Here is a 424-nt window from a genome sequence, read left to right as displayed (position 1 = left end):
TTGATCTATCCATGTGATTAGTTTTGACTCCGGATATTGATGTCCATAGTGCGACTATCTGAGTAGAGCTCTGTAACTTTATATGAATTTTAGTATGCTTGAGTACAAACTCGTGTACAACAATTGGAATTTCGCATCAGGGTACTTCCTCCTGTAGTCAATAAGTATGCCAACCAAGGAGATTCTTTAGTGCCTTCCAAGGTTCTGCGTAGATAGTTAGGGTCTGGAGTAAAGGTTTTGTGGGTATATCTCTTGTAAGCCCTCCCGAGACTATAAGTCGACCACTAGGGCCACCTAGGGGTTTAAAGGCTTATTGCATACGCTAAATGCAATCGACGATGCCTGCGACAGTGAGTTAGGATTTTATTTTCTATTTTAGATTTGCTCGAGGACTAGGAAATAATAAGTTTGGGGGTATTTGATA

The sequence above is a fragment of the Papaver somniferum genome, chromosome 1 (assembly GCF_003573695.1).
Source record: "Papaver somniferum cultivar HN1 chromosome 1, ASM357369v1, whole genome shotgun sequence".
Taxonomy (NCBI): Eukaryota; Viridiplantae; Streptophyta; class Magnoliopsida; order Ranunculales; family Papaveraceae; genus Papaver; species Papaver somniferum.
The sequence above is the reverse complement of the archived record's forward strand: the minus strand, read 5'-3'. Positions refer to the sequence as shown.